The sequence below is a fragment of the Ips typographus genome, linkage group LG1 (assembly GCF_016097725.1).
Source record: "Ips typographus isolate SLU linkage group LG1, UJ_Ityp_2.0, whole genome shotgun sequence".
NCBI classification, from domain to species: domain Eukaryota; kingdom Metazoa; phylum Arthropoda; class Insecta; order Coleoptera; family Curculionidae; genus Ips; species Ips typographus.
The window spans coordinates 16,585,925-16,597,414 of NC_138422.1; the positions used below are offsets into that span (position 1 = coordinate 16,585,925).

Genomic DNA, 11,490 nt, shown 5'->3' on the forward strand with positions numbered 1-11,490 from the left:
TGAACTGCTGAAAACAATGGGCAATAATGTTGACAATAATACCCGATAAAAATGACTTATTGTTAAATCGAAGATGATATTTCAACCAATTGCGGTTCATCCGCACCAAAGCGCCTTTAAGTCTGATTTTGGTAGTTTTATTGGTTGATAAATTTCAACTAAGTTTTACGGTAAATTTGGTGCAGTTGAACCATACACTTTTATTGCAGGATTGGGACTTTTAATATGGATTATTCCAGTTGACCGTAAATATCTGTCTTGGGATTCTATAAGAAATTTGTCACATTTTTTTTTTCGCGTTTTGTTATCTGGTACCTTTCGACCAGCCGATATCTACCTTGGTGATATATAGGGATTCCAATCGTTGCGTTTTGCATTTCCCATAAGTTACGAACCTAAATAATGGTTTGGTTAGTTTGAATGTTGGAAATTTATGCGATCCGTTCACATGATACATGACTTTCAAGGTATGGCAACGTTCCTCACTTATGAAACGAAAGGAAAATCACGCAACCGTCTTTATTAATAGCCCTTTGATGTTTACAACAATTCCGCACGAATGTCTCCAACTTGATGGAATGTCAGTTACTTTTTACGGTTGGAAAAAAAAGGGTCGTCTCTATTGACCGCCTAAAATCTACTGGCACCTTTCACAAAGAACTTAAACCTCTTAAGTTGGGAACTGATAAAGAGAAAGAAATCGGTTTGATACACTTTTTTATACTTTTTTGAATGGGCCATTTTCAATCCGGACCATACAAAACTGGGATGAAAAGATCAGACACGAGATTAAGTTTTTTTCTTCTATATGGCCAAAGGGTTTCGTACTAAACTACCTTTCAGCGAGATTATAGACTTCGATAAGACGTTGATGCAACGCGAATGCAACGAATAAGATATTTAGCTTTTTCATTGGGGGTGCAATTTGCAGGGTTGTCACATTTTACGTGGTGTAATGAGTTTTTCAAAAAGTGAATTTTTTATTCATTAAATCAACCTGCAACTAACTTAAAAGAAAATGAAAAATTGTTTTTAGGGTAAATATTTATGTATTTAATAACTTTTGATCAAAAATAACCACATTTTTAAGTTCATAGTTACTGATTAATACATTCATATTGATAATAATGCTTCGGTCTACGTTTGTCGCAATTCCTAAGAAGCAGGAAGGAAATATAGCCGATACTCAATTTTTTTCTAAAAGGTCTACAAATGCTTTATTGACTATAACAAAGCATTTGATAAAGTGAGATACAAACAACTAATAGAAGCTCTGAAACAAAAAAACCACGACAAAAGAGATATACAAATAATTGAGAAGTCAGACAGGGATGTGTTCTTTCGTCACTCCTCTTCAACCTGTATTCAGAGGAAATTTTTACTAAATCCCTCGAAAATTAAGAGGATGGAATACGAGTTAACGGCATTCCACTGAACAATTTGCGCTATGCGGACGATACAGTACTTCTCGCCGAAACCATGTCTGACCTTCAAAATATGTTGAATAACGACATCATATCTAGTCGAGAATGTGGTTTAACACCCAACGTTAAGAAGACCAAATACATGATTGTTATCAAAACTGAAGTGTCAAATGAGGATCTGTATGAGGAAGGCGAAAAGCTGGAAAGAGTTGAAAGCTATGACTACTTGGGGACAACTGTTCTGTGGCCTATTGTTGACAAATAAAGATTCGCATTGAGAAAGCCCATGCATCCTTCGGTAGTGAAGGATGGACTCTCAATGCTACTACAGAAAAAAAGCTGGACGTTTTTGAGATGTATTTATACCGTATGTTAAGAATATCGTAGGTGCAGAGAATTACCAACTTGGCGCATTTTAGCCGTAGGGCATTTTTGCGCGGATGGGAAAATCAAAAGAACTGATGCTGATCGTTATATAGGACACATAATGAGTGGCGAAAGGTATGAACTCTTGAGACTGATCATTGAAGGATAAATACAAGGAAGAAGATCAGTGGGAAGAAGACAAAACTCCTGGCTGAAAGACTTAAGAAGATGGTGTGGATGTACCTCAATTGACATCTTCAGAGCTGCTACAACCAGAATAATGATTGCCAATTGGATCGCCAACCTCCGGCGGGAGACGGATTAAGAGGATGCATTCTTCATGAGGATGAAAGCTGCTCTGGACCTACGAACTCGTATGATCAAATGCTATGTACTCCCGGTCCTTCTGTATGGTGTGGAGGCTTGGACCTTTAACGTATATTGCCAGCAAAAATTGGAAACTTTTGAGATGATGAGAATACCATGGACAGAACATGTTACAAACGTAGAGAATAATCTACTTTTATCTAGGTTGATAATAAAGTTTTACATAATTGATTTTCTCAAAAGGATATTCAGATGAAGTAAAGTTACTACTTCATCTAAAAAACCAAAATAAGGTAACTTGTCTTAAGAGTTACGATGTAAATCTAGTCAGCTAAAAGCCTCGTACACAAATGTACGTTGTCACAGCATACAAGCATATAAGCGACGCCCACTCATGTTAAATATTGTATAAAAACCGACGTGAAAAAAGCCTGAAACCGACCTAATGCAAACAGGATTTTCACATACAAGCAGACCTTACCGGAGTCTTAACTTATTGATGGTTCTCGAGTGTTTGCTGAATTTTTATCCTAACTGGCCACTTTGGAGATTTAGGGTTATGCATTAAAGGGCGCCCTTAATATTCAGCTCGTCAGTAAATTGTCACTTCATAAACCAAACAAAGCCCAATTACGTAAATATGCTCGCAGTGTGTTCGGCTGTTTCCTAAACTTCGTGATGCATATTAATGCGCCCTATAAAGACAATATTTGGATTTGCAATTTAGCCACTTATAACGTTACATTTAACAGTTTGTCCTCTATTATCCGTGCAAACTGGTGGCTTTTCAATACCCCCAAAAGACAATTATTATACATCCCAGTCGGGTTAGCATATGTTATTGTCATCGTTGCAATTGCCAAAACAATGAAAGGTTGTAAAACGTCAGACGTCTCTGGCTGGCAAAATAAACATCCCCGGGAACAACCTTTTTTATTGGGTCTAATGCGTCACCATAAACTTTCCTACTATTGTAACGAGTAAAAATTACTTAAATATATAAACAAAACCGGGCGGTTTCGTTTTCTTAAGGCCCGAGATGTTTTAGTATCCCATTACCGCTGTTTACATTTCGCTCTCTTTAAATTACACATATGCAATCAGAACGGTGATTGAAATATTTCGCCAAGTGTAAACACAGTCTAAGTGGCCTTATAAACAGTATCGAACCCGTCAAAAACCAACGGGGCCACTGCACTACATTCTTCTTTAATAATCCTCTATACCCAAACACAATTTTTCCAGTTTTATTAAAAGACTGGCATAACAAAAGAGCTTATGTGCACATAAGCTAAATGAAAATTTTAAATTTTCATCCCTCTATTACTTTGATTAATTTCTAGCGTATATTGAACGTCATATGTAAACGTAGAGAAATTCGGTTCCGGAAGAATGCAACTTTTATGCAGCATCCCTAAGGGATGACGTTGATGTGCTTTATTAAGACGGGGAAAAATTGCGGCAGATACTATAAATTCGGATAATATTAAAGTTGTAGCGGATAATGGAAGACGATGTCCGTTATATTTACCATTTCGACCAGCATCTAAAACAGCTACTTTCCATTATTCCTTCGGATAGTTTTTAAGTTCAGTTCTATTTGACTCTGTCGCTGTAGTACTTGTTATTTTATCTAAAAATTAAGTATCCAAAATAATTCAGTGCAAAGGGAATATTGTTTTTCACTTCTAAATAATATCCTTCTGAAAGGAAGCAAACGTTAAAATAAGAAAAAAGTGTAGGTTTTTTAAAATATTCGCACGATAAGCTTCAAGTGCGGGAAAACTACTTTATCTACTCCTAGCATGGTAATGATTCATTACATAGCTCATTTTGAGTTGCGTAATGAGCGATTTTACCGCACTAGTGCGATAATAATCGATTTTATCGCACTAGTGCGATAAAACAACTTTAAATGAAAAGTTCTGCTGCAATTGTTTATTGAATTTAAACATAACTTTGATAATAGTTATTTACATTACTAGTGGGGTATGAGCATTTTTATAGTCACGAGTGGGAGTGTTGCCACGACGAGGTCGTAGACCGAGTTGTGGTGATCACACGAGTACGTTAATTTGCCATACCCCACGGGTGATGTACAACATTTTATCTACGACCATCAGAAGCAGCGTAAAGTAAGAAAAAAATTCATATTTTGTGCAATGTGAACTATTTAGGAACGTCTCGTATATGCTTGCTACGGGTAGTTATTTGTTACCCTTAAATCTTGTCATCTACGCTGTACTGTTTTGGTGTTGTTGCTATGGTGGCCATTTGTTTCCACATATCACTTAAGCGACAATTTAACAGTGTCAGTCACAAATTTTTAAAAGTGCATTTCGTTATGAACATGTCTGAAGAACTTCCGTCAGATATTGAAGAAGCTGCCGCAAACGTGGTATCTGGCTTGTTGCCTGCCAAGTCAAAGGAGAAATATGAAAAAATGTATCAACGTTTTGTCACCTGGTGCGAGACCAAGAACATAAAGAGTCCCTTTCAAGATAAAGTGTTACTCGTGTACTTTGAATCCTTGGCAGCAACCTATAGTTCATCCAGCCTTTTTTTTTTTTTTTGTGTAAATTCGATCCAAGAACTTTCTAATTCAGGAATTCATTTCACTTTTAATATTTATAAAAAGTAAAATATAGTTATTATTTAAGATAGGACTGTTCATGGTTTTATCAAAGTTATGTTTAAATTCCATAAACAATTATAGCAGAAATTTTCATTTAAAGTTGTTTTATCGCACTAGTGCGATAAAATCGATTATTATCGCACTAGTGCGGTAAAATCGCTCATTACGTAACTCAAAATGAGCTATGTAATGAATGATTACCATGCTAGGAGTAGATAAAACCATGAACAGACCTATCTTAAATAATAACTATATTTTACTTTTTATAAATATTAAAAGTGAAATGAATTCCTGAATTAGAAAGTTCTTGGATCGAATTTACACAATGATTTGAAGACGAAGAAACAGATTTAATCGAAGAAAATTCTTCTTTTACATTTGTCTTCTGCGTAGGAACTTTTTCACCCAGTATTTTCTTAGCGGTTGTCTTTTTATTTGCCGTTGAAGTGTCAATGTATCCTTCGGCAACAGAATTACTTTTCCATCCTCCATGGCGCTTGACAGTTAGACGGTCTACTCCTGAATCAGCCAACAAGGATGTAGAAGAACGCCGGAAACAATGTCCAGTGTATTCATTCACGTGAGGCAAATTCAAAAAGGATGCGATTTTTTTGGGCATACTTGCAAGAGTATTGATACCAACAGGCTGCCTTATGCACACTCCTTGTCTAAAGCCGACAAAAAAGCGTCCGCTCTGAAGACCTATACAAAATGTTGCGTATATTTTTTGAAATCGCATTTCCAAAAAATGTAACAAACCTGAAGGACGTAAAGATATGTACCGTCGTACAATATCAGTCATGTTGACAGTTTCCATGCTTCCAGCAGTGATATAAAATTCTCTGGCAATTTTTGTTTTTGTATTTGGAATTTTTATGTGAAAAACACTGCCTTCATCAATAACGTCTCCATATAATAAATCTGTCATTTCCGGTTTTCGACAAGCCCCAGCAATTCCAATAATTAATACTACCTATTAAAACATGTATTAAAAATAAGAATAAAACACCAGGTAAAGCAATAAGATCAATATCTCAGCAGATTTTTGTAATAGGAGGTTAAACAAAAACACCTTACCTTGGTAAGCAAAAAAGTCTTATCGTCAGCTTCCTTTAAAACCTTTCTATTTCTTCTCGACTGAAGGTTCTTGATTTTTTTGGTACATAACCCTCGGACTTTCTTTTAAGAAATGCTTGTAGCTGAGTATATTTGCTGATGTCTACGTTGTTTTTTGTAGAAATAGTAGCTCGAAGCATCGAGTAAAATGACCAAAGGCTGGATGAACTATAGGTTGCTGCCAAGGTTTCAAAGTACACGAGTAACACTTTTTCTTGAAAGGGACTCTTTATGTTCTTGGTCTCGCACCAGGTGAGAAAACGTTGATACATTTTTTCATATTTCTCCTTTGACTTGGCAGGCAACAAGCCAGATACCACGTTTGCGGCAGCTTCTTCAATATCTGACGGAAGTTCTTCAGACATGTTCATAACGAAATGCACTTTTAAAAATTTGTGACTGACACTGTTAAATTGTCGCTTAAGTGATATGTGGAAACAAATGGCCACCATAGCAGCAACACCAAAACAGTACAGCGTAGATGACAAGATTTAAGGGTAACAAATAACTACCCGTAGCAAGCATATACGAGACGTTCCTAAATAGTTCACATTGCACAAAATATGAATTTTTTTCTTACTTTACGCTGCTTCTGATGGTCGTAGATAAAATGTTGTACATCACCCGTGGGGTATGGCAAATTAACGTACTCGTGTGATCACCACTCCCACTCGTGACTATAAAAATGCTCATACCCCACTAGTAATGTAAATAACTATTGCACACGTGTTAGGAACAATATTTTTTCTACGAATGAAATATCTATACATTTTTTAACTTAAATAAGTAAGAATAAACACTGTTGTAGACTTTAAATTGCATATAAATGCGTTGTTTGACAATGAGCTTTGGTTTCTAAGGAAACAAACCTCATTTTCAAAGACAGAGACAAGGTGGTTTATTTACCTAAACTGTACGGAAGAATAATGTGAAAAAAGTCGTGTTTTTTATATGAAACCCCTGAATATTATTACATTTTTGAATTCTACGCAAAATTCTAAGCAGATTTTATGTATAATAGTCTATATAAAACCACTGTTGCAAGGTATAATCAGCATTTTAAAAAGTGTGCGGGAAAAAATTTTTCTTAAAGGTTACATGGCTGTTTTGTAGTTTTAAAATAATGTGACTATTTTTAAGGTTTAAATGTCATCCTTAACGTCACGTGATATTTTTTAAGTTAAAACTGACAATTTTAAAGTATTTTCAAAGTGAAATTAGCCAGTTGACAATTTTTAATTAAATTTATTTTCAAAAGGCACGTGACTCTTCTTTAACGTCAAAACAGAATCCTGAAGGTTACATGACTGTTTTTTAGTTTTAAAATGACGTGACTATTTTTAAGGTTTAGTGTCATCCTTAACGTCACGTGATATTTTTTAAGTTAAAACTGATAATTTTAAAGTATTTTCACAGTGAAAATAGCCAGTTGACAATTTTCAATTAAATTTATTTTCAAAAGGCACGTGACTCTTCTTTAACGTCAAAACAGAATCCTGAAGCTTACATGACTGTTTTTTAGTTTTAAAATGACGTGACTATTTTTAAGGTTTAAATGTCATCCTTAACGTCACGTGACATTTTTTAAGTTTAAATTGATAATTTTAAAGTATTTTCACAGTGAAAATAGCCAGTTGACCATTTTCAAAGGTCACGTGACTCTTCTTTAACGTCAAAGCAGAATCCTGAAGGTTACATGACTGTTTTTTAGTTTTAAAATGACGTGACTATTGTTAAGGTTTAAATTTCATCCTTAACGTCACGTGATATTTTTCAAGTTTAAACTGACAATTTGAAAGTATTTTCAAAGTGAAAATAGCCAGTTGACAATTTTCAATTAAATTTATTTTCAAAAGGCACGTGACTCTTCTTTAACGTCAAAACAGAATCCTGAAGGTTACATGACTGTTTTTTAGTTTGAATGACGTGACTATTTTTAAGGTTCAAATGTCATCCTTAACGTCACGTGATTTTTTCTTTTCACAATTCAAATGGGCACCTGACGATTTTCAATCATCAATTTTTTTTAAGCTTACGTTACGTTAAAACAGAGTCCTGAAGGTCACTTGACCGTTTTTTAGTTTAAACTGATATTTTTAAAGTCACGTGACTCTTTTAAAATTAAAAACAGAATTCATAAAAATAAAAAAATCAATTTTTTTCTTATTTATATTTGAAACTGTGTTGTTCTTTGTAAGGACAATATTTACAGAATACAGTTGAGCTAGAAACATCATTCAAAAAAATCCGAGAACAAAGCATTTTAAACCCTCCAAAGCACTGAAAGTGTTAAGTTACTCCATTCATAATTTATTCGATTGTTGCCTGAAAAAGGTAAGGTACCCAAAAATGTCATGGGAATCTGCCTCGCTACACTGTTTATACAGGGCAATACAGGTGTTAAAACTGGTGTTGGGTTTACATTTAATAAAAAATCCCAACATGGGTAGGTGGGAAAATCGAAAGGTGTATGTTGTATGTGTGCAGGACAATTTCGTGACGTCAATACGATGCGGAATCGTAGAAGAAGAAGAAATTCCCGAATTCGAAACAGACACGTCCCGCCAAAACGTGACTAATTTATGTGCATTTGCGATGCCACGGTTTAAATTAAATTAGAGCAGAACTCCGTCTTTCTAATGGTCGTGGCGAAAAGTGCCGCCGTCCTGGAACGAACGAGAATTCCTTGGAAGAACAGTATTAGCACAAGAAACACTTGTGCCGAAACGTTAAGATAATAGTGTAGGAAGTTAAACCGGATTAAATGTTGATTTTACTGAAATGACTTCAATTTTAGACGGTTACGAAATATTCATGTATGAACACACACACCTACGTTTCGAATCTTCTGCATCAGCGACTCCTAAATCCACAATGATGATAATATGGGACGAAATGATCCAAAATGGCCTTAACTGTCCCTAATAACAGTCAAACGTTTTAAGCGAGTTAAAAGCCGTGTCCGTTATCGTTTAGAATATGCATTTTAAGTCACATAGACGGGCCATTATGTACGGAATTAAGTTGCCCACAGTAGACCTCTGTTTACATTTAATTACTTTAGCGCTAGCCTTTACCCATAGAATGAGCCTCTTTGTGTTTGACTTGATAATAAATTGTACAGAAACCATAGAAAGAAAGTGGATATGTGCACTCAAGTTTTTGACCCTAACAGCAAAATTGCCAAAACCGTAAATATATCAATGTACCTACTCATCGACAAACCGTAAATTAGCTTCGAAGGTTCGATGGATCTAAATTTCAAGTGTTTGGAAAAAAAAGTACACAAAAAGCTTTTTTGGTACCTTTATTTAATTAAAGTCTGTAAGCTCTCTAGTAACGCCTACTCAATGTCTCCGCACAACGAGCTTTTGGTTCAAAAGGTCACTAGTTACGGTGAATCGGTAATGGATTAGTCGCCGAAGAGCCAAAGTGAAGTGGCTACGTTTGTTTGGTTTGCCTTTCCTTATTTGAGTCACTTTTTAATACAAATCCTCTATTTGTTTTGGTTAAGTTGCAGTTTAAGCAGTTACCCCTTTCTTATACTATGGCAAAAAATGCGTATTTTTTTTTTCGACTCTGACGCCATCTTAGTTTACCTTTGAGTAAAAATTGCGTATTGAACATCGAAGAGATATAATACGAATACTCACGAAAAAGAGGGAGAAAAAAAATGACATGCACCAGTTTTCCGAAGCGCATATGAGTTAAGCCTGATTTATAAAATAAAATAATTTTAGTATTAGTATTAGAATTAGTAATAATATTAGTGTTAACTGTAAAAATGGAAGTTTTTAGACCATCTTGTTTTATCGGAATGAGTTAAAATGAGACAGATATTATAAACACTCTAGGAAACACTGACGGCAAAATACGTCTCAGGTGTTTATAAATGATGATGATCAATGATCATATATGATGAAGGTGCAGAGACTTGCATGCCTTTGCATAACGAGAGCATTGAGATCGACCCTCCCTGCAACACTAGAGGTAAACTGCTTGGGGAGCACATCTCAGGTTGGATAAGGCCAGATTTAAAAGGAGAGCACACAGTGCAAGGTAAGGGACTCACTACCCACGGGCAGTGCACACCTCGCCGATCTCCCAACCGCCACAACTCATCAGGAAGTTTAGTTTCGAAAAACAATTTCGAACGGAACTGAGCACCAAGAGAGATTGGAGCAGAGAATCCATTCCAATTCCATACAAACATTGGGAAAAAATACCATAATATGGTATACGGACGGATCTAAAACTCCCGAGGAGACTGGAGCAGGAGTCTACGTGCCTCGCACCAAATACTCCGAACCCATAGACCAGTTCCCTAGCATTTTTCAAGCGGAAATTCACGCCATAGAAAGGTGTATTCAGTTCAACCTCGACAGGAAATAACGGAACAAGGAAATTGCGATCCTTTCCGATCAACTCGATGATGGATCTGGAGTGCCTAGGAAAGCTCAATGATCTAGGAAGGAACAACAAGGTCCAACCCTCCTCTGGATTCCGGGGCACGTCGGAGTAGAGGGTAACGAACAAGCAGATACTCTGGCACGAAAAGGAGCATCAGCACCACTGATCGGGTCAGAACCATTCTGCGACATTGGAAAAGCATATGTCCAGGAATAACTTAATAAAGCTGAAGAAGAACTGAGAGCAACGCACTGGCAAAGACTTCCAGGACTGAGGCAGGCCAAAGATCTCATCGGCAATTTTAACAAGGCACTGATTAACCTCAGCAAAATTAGTCTCAAGGCATTATAGGGGGTTTCTAACGGGTCATTATCGACTCAGAGAACACCTAACGAAGCTAGGCCTAGAAGAGGACAGTACCTGCAGGTTCTGCGGAGAAGAACCAGAAACACCCCACCACATCTTGCTGGAGTGTTATGCTGTACGCCACAGAAGATTAATAAATACACTGGGTTTTTCGCATCTGCGCTATTGTTAACATTGACAGATGAATATTATCGGGGGTAATATCCCTGGTGCATTTAATTTTTCCGGAAAAATTCGGAAAAACCAGTTTCTAAGTATTTTGTTTTAAATAGTACAGTTGTCAAGTGATTTTTCCACTTAAAATTTACATTTGTTATACTAATTCTTGATAGCGATTGGTCAAAATTGATAGGAAGGAAATAATCGGGGGTAATTGCACAAGTGCATAAAAATTACCGATAATTTTGCGTGAAAACTTGTTATCTCTTAACTGCATGAGTTTATTTTCATATTTTTTTGGCGAAAGAGCTCGACACCGAAGGTGGAGGGCTGTTTTAGAAAAAAATATGAAAATGACCGAATGCAGTTTGCAAAGATAACAAGTTTGAACGCAGAATTATCAGGTCATTTTTAAGGCACGAATGTAATTTTGGGGAATATTTCCCGAATAAATAAAATGTTTTGGTTTTGCTGCAACTATAGATTGCTCAATGGAGCTCAATGAGCAAGTTCCAAACCGTTTATTAATTTTTGTTGACATCGCGTTTGGCATTTTTTGGTTATAAAAAGTCAAAAAAATGCGCATGGACAACAATTAGTGTACTAGCAATAGGCTCTACAACAATGCAGTCGTTATAGATACGTACAGTGCAATTATCGAAATGCAATTATCACTTTAGAATGCAA

The 11,490-nt window shown here is 36.0% G+C and overlaps 1 long non-coding RNA gene across 1 annotated transcript; it reads right to left on the reverse strand.

The window, feature by feature from the left end:
• Positions 1-4,991: 4,991 nt before the first annotated feature.
• Positions 4,992-5,678, reverse strand: LOC145736309 (uncharacterized). Its single transcript, XR_014179885.1, has 2 exons — positions 5,512-5,678; positions 4,992-5,454 (listed from the first exon to the last, which is right to left on the reverse strand). It is a non-coding gene; the product is annotated as an uncharacterized LOC145736309 (long non-coding RNA).
• Positions 5,679-11,490: the final 5,812 nt, after the last annotated feature.